This window comes from Stenella coeruleoalba (assembly GCF_951394435.1).
Source record: "Stenella coeruleoalba genome assembly, chromosome: X".
NCBI classification, from domain to species: Eukaryota; Metazoa; Chordata; class Mammalia; order Artiodactyla; family Delphinidae; genus Stenella; species Stenella coeruleoalba.
Genome location: NC_137152.1, coordinates 119,753,905 through 119,774,175, shown reverse-complemented (window position 1 = coordinate 119,774,175; position 20,271 = coordinate 119,753,905). Strand labels below are relative to the sequence as shown.

At 37.8% G+C, this 20,271-nt stretch overlaps 1 long non-coding RNA gene across 5 annotated transcripts in view; it reads right to left on the bottom strand.

Moving 5' to 3' along the window:
- Positions 1-1,602: 1,602 nt before the first annotated feature.
- LOC307179903 overlaps positions 1,603-20,271 on the bottom strand; it is a 100,445-nt gene continuing 81,776 nt past the window's right edge. For 3 of the 5 annotated variants that reach the window (XR_013825598.1, XR_013825599.1, XR_013825600.1), the window contains 4 exons: positions 16,902-20,044; positions 16,656-16,790; positions 5,350-5,545; positions 1,603-3,607 (listed from right to left, as the gene is read on the bottom strand). This is a non-coding gene — a long non-coding RNA (uncharacterized lncRNA). The remainder of the gene's footprint in view (positions 3,608-5,349; positions 5,546-16,655; positions 16,791-16,901; positions 20,045-20,271) is intronic. The other 2 variants (XR_013825601.1, XR_013825602.1) reach the window with 2 other exon arrangements.

The following is a 20,271-nucleotide window of genomic DNA, read 5'->3' as shown; positions in this document are numbered from 1 at the left end:
CTTTGTTATAAGTTTCAATCAGATTTCTCAGATTAATGTTAGTGACTCCACTCTCATTCTGTTAGGTTTAGGTTATACATTCATCCTTCCAGGGGTTTATTCACCCATCCAAAGAAGCAAACTTTTCCACATCATGCTTAATACATTAAGGTTTCTGAGAAAATTCAGTAGAGGCAGAATTCACCTGAGGGGCTCTGCTTTTCACCTATGATAACCACTGACAGAAGTTTGGACTCTCTTTGGGCATGGCTGCACTAAATTAAAAAAGTGGGGTGAAAATAGCACTTTCCTGGGAATTAGTAGAACTAAGCTCCAACCACAATTCTGTCACATAATAGTTGTGTGATCTTGGACACATCACCTAACTCTCTAGGCTTCAATTTCTTCATTTGTAGAATTAGGGTTGAACTGCATCATCTCTAAGGTCCCTTCAAGCTGTACAAGTCTATCATTCAGTCTCATACGGATATACCATTCCAAAGAAACATCAGTATTTTATGTAGAGGAATCTACTGCTTTAGAAAAAAAAATACATAAATTTACTTTTGTAAAAAGACAACCAAAAAACAGTTCTTTTTATTCCAAACTATTGATCCAACTCTCCACACCCACCTTGTGCCCTTAAATCTGTGTTTGGAAATGTTTGAATCATGTAAATATGAGAATTAGAAACACTATAATAATCAGTTGTGAAGCTATTTAAAAGAATTTTTTTATACAATTTTACAGGTTACTTTCCATTTACAGTTATTACAAAATATTGGCTATATTCCCCGTGGTGTACAATACATCCTTGAGCCCATCTTACACCTAATAGTTTGTACCTCTCACTCCCCCATCCATTGCCTGTCTCCCCTCCCCACTGGTAACTACTAGTTTGCTCTCTATATCTGTGACTCTGCTTCATTTTTGTTATATTCACTAGTTTGTTGTATTTTTTAGATTCCACATATAAGAGATACCATACAGTATTTGTCTTTCTCTAACTTATTTCACTTACCATAATACCCTCCAAGTCCATCCATGTTGTTGCAAATGGCAAAATTCCACTCTTTTTATGGCTGAGTAATATTCCATTGTATATATGTGCCACATCTTCTTTATTCATTCATCTGTTGATGGACACTTAGGTTGCTTCCACGTCCTGGCTATTGTAAATAATACTGCTATATGCAGATGGCCAACAGGCACATAAAAAGATGCTCAACATCGTTAATCATCAGGGAAATGCAAATCAAAACCATGATGAGATACCACCTCACACCTGTCAGGATGGCTATTATCAAAAAGAACACAAATAACAAATGTTGGTGAGGATATGGAGAAAAGGGAACCCTTGTACACTGTTGGTGGGACTGTAAATTGGTGCAGCCACTGTGGAAAACAGTATGGAAGTTTCTCCAAAAAACTAAAAATAGAGTTACCATATGATTCAGCAATTCCACTCCTGGGTATTTATTCGAACAAAACAAAAACACTAATTTGAAAAGATACATGCACACCAATAAATTTACTTTTATGTGTAAACCATGCAACTTCCTATAGAATAATTGAGAAAAGAGGAAAGTATATGCAAAGAGTCCAATTTGCAAGTTACTCTGCAATAAAGCTCAGTTTCTAACCATTTCCTTTATTAATCTTACTCCTAGCTATAGACTACCTCAGGGCATTTTCACAGCTTTCACCAATCTGTTCCCATTTAGTTTTAGCTGCTAAATCTATAGACTCCAAGTGCTAAATACTAGATTAATAGGTCCTTACGAAGAGTTCCAATAGCTCAGCTAGCTCTTGTGCTCCCAGCTTAATCTCTCTTGTCTTCCCCGGTAATCAGCCTTTGCATAGTTCCCAAGTCTCAGCCCCTTTCTCCAGTTCCCATTATTTTTCTCTCCTTGAATCAGGGTTTGTGAGCTGCTTTTTATGCTAGAGGCACATGATGTCATTGTGTCTACCCCCAGCTGTTCTTAATTTTCTCTCAGCTCAGCTCTCTTGGAGGACTCTCAGCAGGCCCAAAGACACAAGCCTCCCTTCTAGGGTGCAGATGAAAAGCTGGGGTGGAGGCGGGGAAAGGGCAATTCACCAACCCATAATGACTAATCCTAGCAAAATAAAGGGCAAGTCCCTTTTAAGAAACAGAGCACTCCAGGAGAGGGCGGAGCCAACTGAATAAGCCCCAGACTCCGATGAGACAAGTGTGCTCCCCGGAAGCTGTCATAGCAACAGGAGTTCGCTATCCAAGATGTCGACCATCTCTCTACCTTAGGCAGTTCTCTAAGACCTGAGAATCACGCTCTGAGTGCTGTCTTGAATTACCTGGCTCTAACTACCCACAGTGCCAGCCTCCTGCCTCCCACCAAGGACTGGCCTTCTCTGTTTAGAGAGTTAAAATGGATTGTGGCGAACTCTAGACAAATTTAGCTCTCTCCTCCACAGATGCCCAGTGTTTTGTGGTGTTGTAGAAAATGCCCTGATATACCAATTCACATGACTCATAATTCTTATTGAATTTATGTTCCAGTATCCATAAGCGCTGCTTGAAAAATGATGATGTAATGATGCTTTACACAAAGGAATGAATCTCTCAGGTGGAAATTCTTACTATACAATGGCACCTGGCTAGAGCAGATGGGATAGTACCCATACTAGTAACTTTGAAATGAGTTTCCCACTGGGACAGTGGTAGAAATATTTTTCCCTCATTCTATTTAGACCAGCAGCCAGTTGAGAACAAATCCCTCCAGAGCAGGGCAATTTTGATGGAGGAGAGTAGGAGAACACAGTGGAAACCCATGAGGCAGGACCTAATGGACGAGATAGCAGCAGTTCTCAGCCCTGACTACACATTAGAATCTCTGGGGGGGAGGGGGGTGTTAGCTTTTAAGTTGATCTTGAAATAATTTTAAAATTACAGAAAAGTTGTAAAAACAGCACAGACAGCTGCCACACACATTTCATTTAGCATTTCTCACATCAAAATTTTACATAACCATAGTGCAGTTATCAAAACTAAGAAATTAACCTAGGTACAATACTATTAACTAAACTATAGATTTTATTTGGATTTCACTAATTTTTCCAGTAATGTCCACTTTCTGTTCCAGGATCAAATTCAGGATACCATGTTGCATTTAGTTGTCATATCTCTTTAGTTTCCTCCAATGTATGACAGTTTATCAGTCCTTCCACATCTTTCATGATCTTGAAGAGCACTGAGCAGTTATTTTGTATAATGTGCCTCACAAATCTTTCCACTAATGTCCTTTTTCTGTTCCAGGATTGAATCCAGAATATTATGCTGCATTTAGTCATCCTATCTTCCTAGTTGCCTCCAATTTATGGCAATTTCTCAATGTTTCCTTGTGTTTCACGACCTTCACAATTTTAAAGATCGTCACGTACTTTGTAGAATGTCCCCCAGTTTGGGTTTGTCTGATGTTTTCTCATGATTAAATTGGGATTATGTATCTTGGGAAAGGATAGCACAGAAGTGAAGTACCTTTCTCATCACATAGTATCAGGAAGTACATGGTATCAATATGACATACTGGTGATGTCAGCCTTGATGACTTGGTTAAGGAGATTTCTTCCAGTTTTCTCCACTGTAAAGCTACTATTTAAAAAAAATATTATGTTGATATAGTTGTAGATTCACATGAAGTTGAAAAGGTGATACAGAGAAGTTCTGTGTACCCTTTACCCGGTTTCCCTCAATGGTACATGTGTATATTCTTGTAAATACCACTACAATCAGAACAATTTCTACAATCAGAAACAGAACAATTCTATTACCACAAAGATCTTCCTCATGCTACCTCTTTATAGTCACAACCCTCCTCCCAACATACCTAACCCATGGACACCACAGATCTGTTCTCCAGTTTTTAAATTTTATCATTTTAGAGAATATTATATAAATGTAATCAATCAGTATGTGACCTTTTGAGACTGACTTTTTCTACTCAGCATAATGCCCATGATATCCATCCAAGTTGTCGTGTGTATCTGAAGTTTACTCTTTCTATTGCTGAGTAGTATTCCATGGAATGGATGTACCATAGTTTGTTTAACCACTCACATTTTGAGGGACATTTGGGTTATTTTCACCTTTTCATTATTGCACATAGCTCTGCTATGAACATTCATGTACAGGTTTTTGTATGAATGGAAGTTTTCATTTCTCTGGGATACATGACCAGGAGTGTGACTGCTGAGTTGTATGGTAAGTTTATGCTTAGTCTTTTAAGAAACCACTAAACTATTTCCCAGAGTGGCTGTATTATTTTTACTTTCCCACCAGCAGTGTATAAGAGATCTAGTTTCTTCATATCCTCACCAGCATGTGGTATTATCGCTATTTTAATTTTAGCTGTTTGAATAGACATATAGTGATATCAAATAATGGTATTAATTTGCATTTCTGTAATGGCTAGTGATGTTAAACATCTTTTCAAGTGTCTATCTGTCATCTACATATCTTCTTCAGTTAAATGCCCATTGCCATTTTTTGCTTATTTTCTAATTGGATTATTCTTTATTCTGTTTAGTTTTGAGAGTTCTTTATTCTTTGTCGAATATGTGGCTTACTGATATTCTGTCCCAGTCTATAGCTCGTATTTTCATCCTCTTTAAGAGGGTCTTTCACAGAGCAGAAGTGTTTAACTTTGGTGAGTTCCAATTTACCTTTTTTTTTCTTTATATGGATCATGCTTTTGGTGTCAAGTCTAAGAACTCTTTGCCTGGCCCTAGATCCAAAAGATTTTCTCCTATGTCTGTTTTCTGAAAGATTTATAGTTTACATTTTGCGAACTTACATGGTCCATTTTTGGATAGTGTCTGCATAAGGTGTGAAGTTTAGGTTAAGTTTCTTTTTTTTTGCCTATGGATGTTCAGTTGCTCCCATACCATTTATTAAAAAGGCTATCCTTCCTCCATTGACTTGTTTTTGCAACTTTGTCAAAAATCAGTTGAACATATTTGTGTGGGTGTACTTCTGGGTTCTCTTTTCTGTTCCACTGATGTGTGTGTTTATCCCTCTGCGAAACCCCACTGTCTTGATTAATGTAACCATATAATGTCTTGAAACCAGGTAGACTGATTCCTTCTACTTCCTTCTTCTTTTTCAAAATTGTTTAGCTATTCTAGGACCTGTGCCTTTTCATATACATTTTGAAATAGTCTTCTGAAAAGAACTTGGAAGTGATCACTCCCATCCTTTCAAGAAAACTGGGCAAACCAAAAAAAATCAATGACTTTTCTTGGACCCATTAGAGAACCGAGGTTGCAGGGCAAACCACCACCCCAAAATCTAAAGATTTAGGAAGATCCAGAGAGATACAGCTGTAATTTACTTACCTGGAAAAGAAGGCTCTGGAATATAAACTGGTAGGAACACCAAAACTGGTAATTTTGACAAATTGCTGGAGGAAGAATGTGGACTACTGTAAGAGTGAGAAACTTCTGAGGACTGAAGGCACAGGGGCACCCCCCAAATTTCAGGAAATCCACCAAATTCTCACAATAAAGATGTGAATAAGATCCTCTTGTGAATCTGGCGGGGGAGGGAAAGAAAAATCATCGTGAAGTATGCCTAGAGCCTTCTCCATAACTCTACAAGGAAAAAGACTTTGCCACACCTTATCCTAACTGGGGAATGGCATTCCTCCCGCTCCAGCCTCCCTCTAGCCAACTTTAGAAAACCACATACAAAGACAACATCTTTTAGGAAGACAGAGTAGGGGGAACACCTTACAAGGGAACAAGCATAAGAATTATATCAGACTTCTTGTCAGAAACCATGCAAACAAGAAGAGACTGGAATGAAATATTTAAAGTGTTGAAAGAATAAAAACACCAATCCAGATTCTATATCTGGCAAAATTATCCTATAGAAATGAAACGAAGTCTTTCTCAGAAAAAAAACAAAAATGGAGGGAAATAAAAGAAGACTTGTCCTGCACAAAATGTTAAAAGAATTTCTTCAAGGGGAAGGAAAATGATGACAGAGGTCAGAAACTTGGATCTTCATAAAGGAAGAGTGTCAGAGAAGGAATAAATGAAGGTATGGTAAAATCTTTTATTTTTCTGATTCTTAATTGGTTTAAAGATAACTGTTTAAAGTAAAAATAGTAACAATATACTGATTGATTATAGCATATGAATAAGTGAAGTAAATTACAACAATGTCACAGAGATGGAAAGGAAGATTTAATAATACTCTGTTATAAGGTACCTGCACTACATTTAAAGTGTTATTTGATAGGGATTGCATTGAATCTGTAGATTGCTTTGGGTAGTAGAGTCATTTTCGCAATGTTGATTCTTCCAATCCAAGAACATGGTATCTCTCTCCATCTCTTTGTATCATCTTTAATTTCTTTCATCAGTGTCTTATAATTTTCTGCATACAGGTCTTTTGTCTCCTTAGGTAGGTTTATTCCTAGATATTTTATTCTTTTTGTTGCAATGGTAAATGGGAGTGTTTTCTTGATTTCACTTTCAGATTTTTCCTCATTAGTGTATAGGAATGCCAGAGATTTCTGTGCATTAATTTTGTATCCTGCTACTTTACCAAATTCACTGATTAGCTCTAGTAGTTTTCTGGTAGCATCTTTAGGATTCTCTATGTATAGTATCGTGTCATCTGCAAACAGTGACAGCTTTACTTCTTTTCCGATTTGGATTCCTTTTATTTCCTTTTCTTCTCTGATTGCTGTGGCTAAAACTTCCAAAACTATGTTGAATAAGAGTGGCGAGAGTGGGCAACCTTGTCTTGTTCCTGATCTTAGTGGAAATGCTTTCAGTTTTTCACCGTTGAGGACAATGTTGGCTGTGGGTTTGTCATATATGGCCTTTATTATGTTGAGAAAAGTTCCCTCTAGGCCTACTTTCTGCAGGGTTTTTATCATAAATGGGTGTTGAATTTTGTTGAAAGTTTTCTCTGCATCTATTGAGATGATCATATGGTTTTTCTCATTCAGTTTGTTAATATGGTGTATCACGTTGATTGATTTGCATATATTGAAGAATCTTTGCATTCCTGGAATAAACCCCACTTGATCATGGTGTATGATCCTTTTAATGTGCTGTTGGATTCTGTTTGCTAGTATTTTGTTGAGGATTTTTGCATCTATGTTCATCAGTGATATTGGCCTATAGTTTTCTTTCTTTGTGACATCCTTGTCTGGTTTTGGTATCAAGGTGATGGTGGCCTCGTAGAATGAGTTTGGGAGTGTCCCTCCCTCTGCTATATTTTGGAAGAGTTTGAGAAGGATAGGTGTTAGCTCTTCTCTAAATCTTTGATAGAATTTGCCTGCGAAGCCATCTGGTCCTGGGCTTTTGTTTGTTGGAAGATTTTTAATCACAGTCTCAATTTCAGTGCTTGTGTTTGGTCTGTTCATATTTTCTATTTCTTCCTGATTCAGTCTTGGCAGGTTGTGCATTTCTAAAAATTTGTCCATTTCTTCCAGGTTGTCCATTTTATTGGCATAGAGTTGCTTGTAGTAATCTCTCATAATCTTTTGTACTTCTGCAGTGTCAGTTGTTACTTCTCCTTTTTCATTTCTAATTCTATTGATTTGAGTCTTCTCCCTTTTTTTCTTGATGAGTCTGGCTAATGGTTTATTAGTTTTGTTTATCTTCTCAAAGAACCAGCTTTTAGTTTTATTGATCTTTGCTGTTGTTTTCTTTGTTTCTATTTCATTTATTTCTGATCTGATTTTTATGATTTCTTTCCTTCTGCTACCTTTGGGGTTTTTTGTTCTTCTTTCTCTAATTGCTTTAGGTGCAAGGTTAGGTTGTTTATTCGAGATGTTTCCTGTTTCTTAAGGTAGGATTGTATTGCTATAACCTTCCCTCTTAGAACTGCTTTTGCTGCATCCCATAGGTTTTGGGTCATCGTGTCTCCATTGTCATTTGTTTCTAGGTATTTTTTGATTTCCTCTTTGATTTCTTCAGTGATCACTTCATTATTAAGTAGTGTATTGTTTAGCCTCCATGTGTTTGTATTTTTTACAGATCTTTTCCTGTAATTGATATCTAGTCTCATACCATTGTGGTCGGAAAAGATACTTGATAAAATTTCAATTTTCTTAAATTTACCAAGGCTTGATTTGTGACCCAAGATATGATCTATCCTGGAGAATGTTCCATGAGCACTTGAGATAAATGTGTATTCTGTTGTTTTTGGATGGAATGTCCTATAAATATCAATTAAGTTCCTCTTGTTTAATGTATCATTTAAAGGTTGTGTTTCCTTATTTATTTTCATTTTGGATGATCTGTCCCTTGGTGAAAGTGGGGTGTTAAAGTCCCCTACTATGAATGTGTTACTGTCGATTTCCCCTTTTACATCTGTTAGTATTTGCCTTATGTATTGAGGTGCTCCTATGTTGGGTGCATAAATATTTACAATTGCTATATCTTCTTCTTGGATCGATCCCTTGATCATTATGTAGTGTCCTTCTTTGTCTCTTCTAATAGTCTTTATTTTAAAGTCTATTTTGTCTGATATGAGAATTGCTACTCCAGCTTTCTTTTGGTTTCCATTTGCATGGATGGGGAGGGGGAAGGGTAAGCTGGGACAAAGCGAGAGAGTGGCATGGACATATATACACTACCAAATGTAAAATAGATAGCTAGTGGGAAGCAGCCGCATAGCACAGAGAGATCAGCTCGGTGCTTTGTGACCACCTAGAGGGGTGGGATTGGGAGGGTGGGAGGGAGGGAGATGCAAGAGTGAAGAGATATGGGAACATATGTATATGTATAACTGATTCACTTTGTTATAAAGCAGAAACTAACACACCATTGTAAAGCAATTATACTCCAATAAAGATGTAAAATAAAATAAAGTGTTATTTGAAGATGAACTCAGTTAAAAATGTATATTGCAAACTCTAGCGCAACCACTAAAAAGTTTTAAAGTATAATTGATATTCTAAGAGAGGAGATGAAATGGAATCACAGAAAATCTCAGTTAAAACCAGAGAAGGCGGGAAAAAGAGCAAGGGAGTAATTTTCTTTGCTCTGAAGTCTACTTTATCTGATAGTAATATAGCCATTCCCACTTTCCTTTGAATAATATTTGCATAGCATATCTTTTTCTGCTTTCACTTTCAACTTACTTATATATTAACTAGAAAATATAAATAGTAAATAGTAAAACTACTATCTGTCCCTTTCCATACTTTATTAGAACTGAATTACTAGGTCCAGCCCACACTCAATGGAAGGGAATTAATCTCCACCACCTGTAGGAAGGAGTATCAAAGAGTTTGTGGACACATGTTGAAACCACCAGAGCAATTATTAAATATCTTGGGGGTGACAATTTGAAGCTATGCAAATATCTTGCCCTCTAAAATTATTACTAGGCCTAGTTCTTTTTTTTGAGAATGGTATTTAGAAAACAAGATGTGGTTCTAGGTAAGCTCAATTCTATTTGAATGTTGCTGCTTTTAGGCCCTGCCAGTAGAGAGAGCGAGGGAACACAGGCATGTAAAATAATCCATGTATACACACATATAAATATTAATGCCTGAATCTACTTACCTTTACATGTATATATTTATATATGGATATAGATAAGCTTACATTTTTATATGGATATCTCTGATTCTAATCCAGTACCACAGAGTTTATTCCAGCCTTCCCTCCATGTTTTAAATATACACCCAGGCAAGATCAAATACATCATTTGTGGGGCCCAGTGAAAAATGCAAACGTGGGGCTCCTTGTTCAAAAAGCGGGGTAAAAGTGTCACTAAGGTACTACAATGTACAGATTTTTCCTTTCTTCTGCAGCCTTTCATTCAACTTGTCATGATATTTTCTATTTGCTACTCAATATTATTCTAAGTCAAGAAAAAGTAAAAATCTCAATTATTAACATGTATCTTACCGTTCATCTTTACATTGTACAATACCAGTTTTAAATAAAAATACCAGAGCATTTAATTCATATGCAGAATCACCAAAATTGCACAATTTGTACTGCATGCCCCAGCCCTGGAAGGTGACTTGAGCTGGCCAGAAGAGATGAACACAAAGCCAGACTCAAGAAAGTTAGTTATAATGGAGGAAGAGAGGGTCACCTACATGTGGAGTAGGCCCAAAGGACACTCTCTAGGGCATGGGAAGGCACTCATGAGGCAAGTGTAGACCCTTACAGGCACCTGAGAACCCTACCCCATGACTTGTGTCACATGCGTGTGCTCGGGCCTGACAACTGTTTGGTTTCATCCTTCTTCTAGCTGCTGGCCTGACATGCTGTGCCTTATCAGAGGGCAGGGAAGTTGACCCAGGCATCTCCCTTCCTGAGGCAGATGCCTGCCACCCCATCCGACAGCATATAGGCACCTCTCAAGGGTATTACCACCTCCTCACAAGGATGCACTAGGTATCTGGATCAGGGATGGGCAAGAGATTCACCCCCACTGAATGTGCGTAGTGCTGTGAACCAAGTGCAAGGATGGTCACTGCCATGCTCCACCTTGAGGGGCTGCAGGGTGCATGCACCTGACTTGACCCTCCCCACATCGAGGCTCCCGCTGGAGATGGATGGACATGGATGCGGGTGGGGGAGGGTAAGGGAGACTCGGGCACCTGGAACGAAGGGAGTGGCAGTCAAGAACCCATCTTGAAGATATGGGGAGGTAATGGGAGGTGGAACCATATGTGAATTGAGCTTCTAAGCCCCTAGTACATTCTCTACTGTCCCACTGGACTTTACTTACAAAACACAGGTTCAAAAATAAAATTATTAAGAATTTCAAATGGCAACCGCAAGGCATTAAACCCACGGCATGGAGCCCCCTTCTGAGCATGGGGCCCTGTATAATTGTGCTGCTCATATGACTCTGAAGATGTCCATGTCCCCTCTCCCCCTCCACCTGCTGTGATTCTTATGTTCAGTCAAGGTTGAGAACTACTGAGCCAGATACTGCAAGAGTTGGTGGTCAAGATGGTCTTGCTCAAACCAGCTCCCAGGCTACCAGAGCCCCTCAGAAAACCATGAATGGAGAGACTGACCCAACAGTAGCTGAGAGGAGGAGACCAGACTGTGTATCACTGCCTGAGGCCGTCATTACAGAGATCACAGTAAGGAAGCAGGGAGGTCAAACACTCAGTTTTAAAGAGAGGCTCTCATTCCTCTCTCTCTCTCAGAGCCCACAGCCTTACCTCAGTACCTGCTGGTTGCATGTTGGCCTGCCTTGTCCAGTGTGAGGGGTTTTAAGGTACAGGTTATATACATCTAAGCAAAGTGCAGGTACCAGCTAAGTCATGGAGGCCACCTTTCTCAGCAACTTATTTTCTTACCTATTTTACCCACCAGCAGGTTAGGCTCTTAGCAAGGAACCCTGAGGCTGCTCCAGGCAGCCATCTTAGCCTGGGTCCACAGCTTATCAGCTGAATTCCAGAGTCAGAATATACAAATTCTCTCACCTCTAGCCCCTAGCATGACATAAGCTCCTCAAAGGGTTTCTTTCCTTTTCATTCAACCTTGATTCTTTTTTTAAATTAAAAATATTATTTTTTTATTTTTATTTATATTGGAGTATAGTTGATTAACAACATTGTGTTAGTTTCAGGTGTACAGCAAAGTGATTCAGTTATACATATATATGTATCTATTGCTATATTTAAAATAGATAACCAACAAGGACCTACTGTATAGCACAGGGAACTCTGCTCAACCTTGATTCTTTTTAGAACATTTTAGCCTCTGTCACCTTCTGTAGCTAGCATAGCAAACACTCACTTAATATTTGTAGCCTAATTTGCTTGCTTCTGGCCTGCTCATAGTCCAGTTCTTAGAGTCTTTCCCTTAACTTCCATCGCCTTTCTTGGTTCCTCACTCAGGCAAAACTCCTTCCACCTCCTAGCGTTCTCTTTCTAACCTCTCTCTGGTACCCTAATGGTGCTTTATAATACCAAAGTATCTGTATTTACATTACAGGGCAAAGAGAAATAAAATGAGAAAATATACACACTGGGGGACTAATCACAGGCCCTTTCTGCCACTTTGGTCCTGAAAGTCAGTCCCCTGGGGAAGATGGACAAGCGCAGTGTCAAGAACCAGAGCTCTGGAATTTGAATCCTAAATCTGCCTCTTACCAGGTTGCCGTGTGACCCTGGACAAGTTACTTAACATCTTTGTCCTCTGGATTCACTCTCTGTCCTGCTTTCCTCCCCAGGAAACTGGTATGGATTATATCAACAGGTTTGACTGGTCCCTGGCTTCTGGTTGGATTTGGTCAGAAAGGAACTCTGGCCATTGATCAAAGATTGGGAGAAGAGTGTAGTTTCCTCCTAGCTTCCTGCCTCTGAAGTCACCCTGTGGGGAGTTAGCTATGTCCCTTGACCAAATACCACTGCTCATCCGAAGGCTACCTGCTCTAGAGGTCTCTCCTTCCAGACACTCTTTCTAGCCTCTCCTCTCCTTCATGCCTTTGGGCCTGGGTGATAGTGGTGGAGTAACAGCCCCACTATACTAGCCATAGGGTATTTCGCTAGCCCTTATGGCTTCCCTACACCCTGCCTATGTCTTGTAAATAGTCGCTTTAGTAAACCCTTCTCAAACTATCCTGACTGAAGTGTGCCATATTTCCTGTTAGGACCCTGACTAATGCAGCGTCTTATTTCCATTGCCTTTAAAATGGAGATAGCAACACCTATATCACAGGATTGCTGTCAGAATTTAAATGAGACAAGTTAAATAAAAGTATCCAGCAATGTCTGGCGCAAAATAGATGCTGAATTAGCTCCCTCCTCGTTTTTTCTTTCTTCTTCAAAAGCTATTTTTTATTTTTGGGTTTGAGTCCTAACAGTGTGACTTATGAGCTAAATAATTTTCAACAAGTGCTTTCACCAATCTGAACCTTAGTTTCCACATTTGTAAAATGGAGTTCATTTAACAAATTCATCCTACTAAAATTAACAAAGCTTCTACTATGTGCCAGGAACTGTTCTGAGCAGTGATTTAAGACTATCCGTCTTGCCTATGTCACAGAATTATTGTAAAGATCAAAACAGCAATGAGTCCTTAAATACCACAAACTTCCAAAACTCACCCAAGATGAAATAAACAGTCCTATTATCATTAAAGAAATTGAATCTGTAGTTGAAACCTTCTGAAAAAGAAATCTTCAGGCTCAGATGATTTCACTAGCAAATTCTATACAAAATTTAAAGCAGAAATAACACCAGTTCTATACAATCTTCCAAAAAATAGAAAAGGAGGAAATGTTTCCCAACTGATTTAATGAGGCAAGCCTAATACTGATACCAAAATCAGACAAAAACAGTTCCAAAAAAGCAAGCTACAGACCAATATCCCTCATGAATATAGACATAGACATCCTCAACAAATATTATCATATCAAACCTAGCAATATATAAAGAAATAATACACCACAATCAAGTGGGGTTTATCACAAAATTACAAGGTTGGTTCAATAACAGAAAAATCAGTCAATGTAATCCACCATATTAGCAGTCTAAAGAAGAAAAACTACATGATTAGAGGCACACCTTGGAGATATTGTGGGTTTGGTTCCAGACCACTGCAATAAAGCAAATATCACAGTAAAGCAAGTCACATGACTTGTTTGGTTTCCCAGTGCATATAAAAGTGGTATTTATACTATACTGTAGTCTATTAAGTGTGCAATAGCATTATGTTTAAAAAAATGTACATACCTTAATTTAAAAATACTTTATTGCTAAAAAATACTAACCATCATCTGAACCTTCAGCGAGTTCTAATCTTTTTATAATAATAACATCAATCACTGATCACAGATCATCATAAAAAATATAATAATAAAGAAAAAGATTGAAATATCACAAAAATTGCCAAAATGTGACACAGAGACACAAGCGTCCCAAGTGCTGTTGGAAAAATGGCACTGATAGACATGCTCAATGCAGGATTGCCACAAATCTTCAGTTTGTAAAAAAAATGCAATATCTGCAAAGCACAGTAAAGCAAAGAGCAATAAAATGAGATATGCCTGTATATCAATCAATGCAGCAAAAGCATTTGGAAAAAAGTCAATATATATTAGTAATATAAATATAAATTTATAAATAATATAAATATAAATTATAAATTAATATAAATATAAATTTATAAATATAAATAGAAATAGAAGAAAAGTTCCTCAACCTAATAAAGTGTCTCCAAAAAATCTACAGATAACATCATACTTCATGGTAAAAAGACTGAATGTTTTCTCCTTATGACCTGGAACAATGCAAAACATTGTCTCTTGCCACCAATTCAACATCACACTGGAAGTCTTAGCCAATGCAACAAAGCAAGAAAAATAAACAAGAAGCATAAATATTGGAAATAAATAAAATTCTATTTGCAGGGAACATAACCGTCTAGACAGAAAATCCCAAGGAATTGACCAAAAAATTTTCTAGAAATAATAAGTGAGCTTACTAAGGTGGTAGGATATAAGGTCAACATACAAAAATCAATCATATTTCTATATGCTCCCAATGTTACCACTGGAAACTAAAATTTAAAAATATACACACACACACCATTTACTGTAGCTCGAACAAAATGAAATATACTTATGTGTAAATCTAACAGAATATGCAAAGACTCTGTATGCTAAAAACCATAAAACACTGATAGAAGAAATTTTTAAAAGATCTAAATATACAGATAGCTATACTGTGTTAATGGATTTAAAGAAACAACATAGTAAAAATGTTAATTCATGCCAAACTGATCTATAAATTTAATGCAATTCCAGTCAATATTCCAACATAACATTTTTTTAGATAAGTAAAATTTATTTGAAAAGCAAAGGAACTAAAAGAGCTAAAATAATTTTGAAAAAGAAGAATAACTTGAAAGAATAACACTATCTGACTTCTAGACTTACTGTAAATCCACACTAATCAAGACAGTGTGGTACTGGCAAAGGGAAGGAGCCATAGATCAATGGAACAGACAGAGAGTCCAGAAATAGACTCACATAAATATGGCCAATTGATTTTTGACAAAGTTGCAAAAGCAATTCAATGGGAAAAAAGTATTTTCAACAAATGGTGCTGAAACAATTTTACACCCATATGCAAAAATATAACCTTGACCTAAACTTCACACTTTACACAAAAATTAACTCAAGGTGGATAATTGATCCAAATGTAGAAAATAAAGCTATAAAACTTTTAGAAAAAAAGAACATAGAAGAAACTCTTCATGACCTTGGGTTAGGTAAAGAGTTCTTAGATATGATGCCAAAAGCATGATAAACTGGACTTCAAAATTTTAAAGTTTTGCTCTGTGAAAGACACTGTTAAGAGAATGAAAAGACGAGCCACAGGCTGGGAGGAAATATTTTCCAACCACATATCTGACAAAGGACTTGTATTTAATATATAAAGATCTTTCAAAAGTCAACTCTTTATCCTCCTAACCATAAGATCATTCTAATTCAACCTGCCCTCACTGAGCATGTGCTCTAGGCCAGACCTAGTGCTGGATACTTTCACATCCAGTGTCTCACTGATTCCTTATACCAGTCACAATTTAGGTAGTGATCATTATCGCCATTTTAGGATGAAAAAACTGAGGCATCAGTGATAAACAGAGAAAAAATAATAAGATTGATGGGAAACTGGATAGTAAGGCACTTCAATCTTAATCTCAGATTATACCATTTTGATTTCCCATACTGAGGACATGTTATGATTCATAGAGCTAGTAAGGGTTTTTAGAAAGAAGAAGAGTTTTCACTGAAGTAAGTAGCACTCTAGGTAGGAGAAACCCGGTCATCTAAACTGAACCCAAATTAGGGGCATTTGCCCAAGTTGTTGGCTTTCATGCCTGCGAGATACAGCAGGAGAGACATCAGGTGATTAAAGGAAAGACTTCCTGGCTGACCAGGGGCTTCCATGTTCCAATATATGGATGGGTGAGCTCATAGAATCTTTGTCTTCAGGAGAAGAGATGTTCTCAAGAGTTTCTTTCAGGTTAAGAGATGAAGGAGAACGGGGAAAGTAAAACAGAGAAGTCAAAGAAAGAAAATGTACCCAAAATGCCATTTCTCCTGCCTTAGCAAGGTCAGTTCAACAGGTTATCATGCCTTCCCTCTTGCCTCCTTTCTAATTTCATTCTTTAAATCACAGATAAAGTATTTAGCTTCATTACTTTCATTAGACACAATCATTAGTGTGAATCATAGATCAAAAAGCCCAAGTGCCTTTTGGGAAATTCAACTTAACCAGATTTTTTCTTCCTCGGTCTCATAATATGAACAGTGATGTGGTGATGGATAATTTGTCTATCCAAGATCATCGACCCCATTGCACCTTTTAAAAACCTATCAAAACTGGTGTTGACGAATGTAAATACTGTCTTCAATTTTAAATAGACCTTATGGCATAAATAATCTAACACTAGACATGATTCTAGTAAGCAGAGGCCAAGCCAAATGGGCTACACAAGTATAAAGGCGGCCCCCGTATTAGGGAGAGTTTGAATCACATCGCATTTGTGTGAAGGTTTTCCATTTGACAGAAATAGATTTAACATAGTCCATTCAAAACAGTCTCATTGCAATTCACTGGGGGCTTTAAGAAAGGTGGACAACTTTAAACAGGCACACTTTATTCTAAAAACCCTTTGTCGGATACCTGTACACATACGAAGACAACAGTCAATAGCAAGAATAAAGGTTTTATCTCATTTCCACAGTACTTTTCTCTTAATATGCCTCCAATCAGCAATGCTCTACCTCTGGAATTCCAAGCTCAACTTGCATCTAAGCACTGTCAAATGAAAAGGAGATAATAAAATTACTAGTGTGTTACAAGGTGATTAAATTTACATAATGCCTCTGGATTTGATTAAATGCCAGATCCCCGCTCCAAAAAAATTACCTGTAGAGGCGTTAAATCTTACAGCACACACTTCACTGCCTTTACGCTTTATCCACAGAAGCTCCGGTTTATCTTAGCTGAGATTACTGCCATCCCTCCACAGGAACACAACATGTAGGTAATGCCTGGAAGCTTATTCAGGAGAGTGGCAGGGACTCATGTAGCTGATTTGCAGAATAAGTATCAGAAAAATGTGAGAGAGACAGTCATTGTACTCATCCAGAGAAAAGACCGTAGTGCAGACTCAGAGGTAGATTTTTCTACTCTACTAAAAATGGAAGGGCTTCTTAAAATGCTATCCAAATACTTTCTCCCTAAACCCAAGGCTTTCCTCCCATTAACAAACTCTGAGGAGCTCACCATGGCTTGCTCTTCCAGGGGCACACTGGCGAGGAGTGAGGCCACAGTGTGCCAGATTTGAAATCATTCCTGTCAAATTGGTAAGACGATTTAAGCATGTTCTCTCACCCTAAATATTAGCGCACGCCAGGATCGCATAGTGGGGTATTTTCTCATCACTCAGTTGCTGCACAGCCCTGGATGGCAGTCTTTGAAATGAAAACATTCACACAAACAAGTAAAAACAACAAAAACCCATGCATTATAGTTTTAACAGGCACCAAAGCATAAGGCACTGTGATACAAATTTCGGAATACCTGTCACACCTATTGAAAAAGATTACACAAAAAAAGTGCCCTTGAACATCATTTGCCTCTAGACCAAGCCATTGGAAAGGGGCTGGTACTGGCTCGGAAAAGAAATGTGCCTTACCACTTTTCAATGGAACACTAAGAAAAGGGACTATAGCATCAGCATGTTGTTCATTTACTGGGTCCAAGCTGCTTTCGTCGGAGAAAATTGATTACTTCTCTACCAAGACTGATGTAAACTAGTCATTCCACATATTCCTAGCTTCAGTTAACAGAGTCTTAGCTGGGGAAGTATAGAAATCTAAGCTCTACCAGAGCTCTTGGTGTTGTCCAATGTTCTACACATCCATCCCTTTCAAGGGATCCTACTGTTTGCTAACACATGTGCATCAATCCCTTGCTAGTCATTCACTGAGATTTAGAGGTAGCTATGGTCTACCTACAGCCTACCTACAGTGCGCCTGCACTGCATTCAGTGAAGGTAAGACTCGGGTTTCAGGTCAATGCATTATCATTAAATCATAAATAGTAACCACAATTGTGGCAGGCAGGTTGCCCCAGCAACCTGAAACAGTACTTTAGCATATGTCTGACGGACAGTACTTACAAAATAACCTTTTAAAAAGTGCCATTATTGGGCTATTTTCCAAGCATACAACAATTTGAATATAAAAAGACCAAATTCCCAATTGCCTAGGCATCTGTTATGGCCCTTAAAAATATGTGTGAGCACAATAAATAAATAGTTTTCAAGGACACAGGATGTGCTTTAGTATTTCCAAAAACTCGTATTTTGTTAGTTTTTATAATAATCATTTGGAAGGCTAAAACTAAAATTTGTTTTCCTGCAAAATGTTTTTCTTTATCACACCGGTTTATTATGGAAGAGTTGCTGTGAGTCATGAGACTGCCTTGTTCCTTTTTCTTTAAAAAAAAAAAATCCCCAGGGAACTCAGGGAATTAAACCCATAAATTTAATTTCAATATCTGGTAAGCGGTGGGGACAATTATTAAGGCAGTCATTTATGAGTACCTAGGGGAAACCCAAGTGATAAACAGTAGTCAATATGGATTCTTCAAACACAAATCATACCAAACAAAGCTAACTCCTGTTCATGATAGGACGACAAGCTGAATGGTGAAAGAGGATGGAACAAAGTTAACATATCTTAGAGAGAGAAGCATCTGATGTAATTTCATCTGACATTCTTATAGGAATACCAGAGAAAGACAATAAATAGAGCTAGTAAAAGAGAAACCTAACGTAACAGCTAGAACTGGTTTAGTATAAACTCAAAGTGAGTGGAACCAATGACAGGGTAGGATAAATTTCAAACGCAATACCACCCAGATCATGAACAACTACTCTCAGGTTATATCAACGTGGATTGTAACCTTAGTCAATATAATCAAAGTACATATAGCTACATACACTGTTGGGGAGAGAAATAAATTAAATGCATTATTGATACATTGGAGCTGTTTAAATCAATCGCATGTGTTGTGTATTATAAAGTCAAGTATTTCCCATATAGAGAATCTTCATCAAATGAATACGAATGTAACTGGAAGGCATCCGTCTGTACAAAGAGGCCACTGAGAAGCACACAGAGACTGTGATGATACGGAAGAGATTCCTCTTTGTTTAGGGAAGGGTGGTAATCCAAGGCTTCTTTTGTCTGCAGAGCAAGTCCATAAACGGTCAGACTTACCTCTCCAGTTGTATTTCCAGACCGATCGCCATTCCCCTAGGTTTTCACACCTGAAGGCTGTGTGGTTCCTCAGCCTAAACTATCTTTTTTAAAGTGCCATTAAAATGTCTTCCTGTAATAGTCTCATCAACCCTTTAAAACCAAGCTCAAAATCTTCTTTCAAACATAATATTTCCAGATTCCCTAATTAAATTTAATTTTTCACTCCTCCAATACTCCCACAGCACCTTGTTTAAACTTCTGTATATACCTTTATTATTATCTTCCTTGTATGAGAATGAACAGTGTACATGTTGACTTCCCTGTTAGACTGTGAACTCCTGGAGGGTGAGAGCCATGTCTTAGTCATTCTTTATCTTTTTCACAGCAGGTATTCGACAAGTATTTGTTGAATTGAATTGGATTGGGACTGGAATAAACACATCATCTAGACATTTATTATTGCGAAAGTCCCACAATTCCAGGGCAACTGCTATTGGTTCGACGTTTCCCTTTCCAGATTTTCAGGTTTATTTTCCCATGCTTGGAATAAAATAAAACTGAAAACCTGAAAATAAGTAAGTAAATAAGACTGAAAACCTGAAAATAAATAAGTAAATACTCTTCCAACTATCCAATTTCTATCAGACAGTTAAGAAATGAAAGGCATTTACCTGACATCTAGAATGGTCTTTCTTTTGGACTCCAAGGGACTTAGAAATTCCCAATTCAGTGACTGGGCCATGACGTCCAGATTCTGAATCCCCAAAACAAGAAGGCAAGGCAGTTGGAGAATCAGGACTGGAGACAAAAAAAAAAATAGAGAGAGAGAGAGAGACCAGAATAGAAATCATCTCCTAGTTACCATGTACTTTATCTTGGACACCTCATTCAGATCAATCTGAATTCCAAGAGGCAACACCCAGGGAAGGCAGCATTGGTAGGGAAAGTGGAGAACTCTGATCTGGAAAATAAAATTAAAGACCACTTCCCTCTTGTAGATTGGTGGTTTTGGTCAAAGTAGAGGT